This window comes from Sinocyclocheilus anshuiensis, unplaced genomic scaffold (genome assembly GCF_001515605.1).
Source record: "Sinocyclocheilus anshuiensis isolate Anshui unplaced genomic scaffold, SAMN03320099.WGS_v1.1 scaffold172, whole genome shotgun sequence".
NCBI lineage: Eukaryota > Metazoa > Chordata > Actinopteri > Cypriniformes > Cyprinidae > Sinocyclocheilus > Sinocyclocheilus anshuiensis.
The window spans coordinates 46,556-47,423 of NW_015554056.1; positions in this window are offsets into that span (position 1 = coordinate 46,556).

Genomic DNA, 868 nt, shown 5'->3' on the forward strand with positions numbered 1-868 from the left:
CTACCCTCTTGATGGAGGCCAATGCTAGCAGGAGCAAAGTCTTCATCTTTTTGACAGAAACTTTAGCTCAACCACCTGCAGACCTGCTGTAGTGCTGTGAGCACCAGAGTCAGGTCTCAAGAGGGTATAGAGGGGGGCCGTGGAGGATTTAGCCTTCTCGCCCCCTTAAGGAACCTGACGACCAGGTGGCGAGAAGAACACCACTCAACGAACAGGTTCCACTTCAAAGCGTAGGCGTGTCTCGTAGATGGTGCTCTCGCTGAAGTGATGGTGTCGACTACCTCTTGAGGTAGGTCACTTAGAACCTCCGCGTCCCGTCCCGGGACCAGACATGAAGTTTCCAGAGGTCTGGATGCGGGTGCCACCGGGTGCCCCGTCTCTGAGTCAGTAAGTCCTTCCTCAGAGGAATCGGCCGAGGGGGGCTGTCGCGAGGAGCATCAGTTCCGGGAACCAGGTCCAGGTAGGCCAATAGGGCCACCAGAAGGACCTGCTCCTCGTCCTCCCTGACCCTGCACAGCGACTGTGCCAGAAGGCTCACTGGGGAAAATGCACATTTGCGAAGGCCCCGCGGCCAGCTGCGTGCCAGTGCGTCCGTGCCGAGTGTTCCCTCGGTCAGGACAAAGAACAACTGGCAGAGAGAGGTTTCTGGAGAAGCAAACAGGTCTACCTGCGAGGCTCCGAAACGCCCCTATCGCAGCTGGACCGTCTGGGGGTGGAGTCGCCATTCTCCCGGGAGCGCAGCTCGGGACAGCTCGTCGGCTGCCCGGTTGAGCAGCCCAGGAATGTGAACAGCACGAAGCGACCTCAGATGCTTCTGACTCCAGAGGAGGAGGTGGCGGGCGAGTTGCTACATGCGACGGGAGCGCAG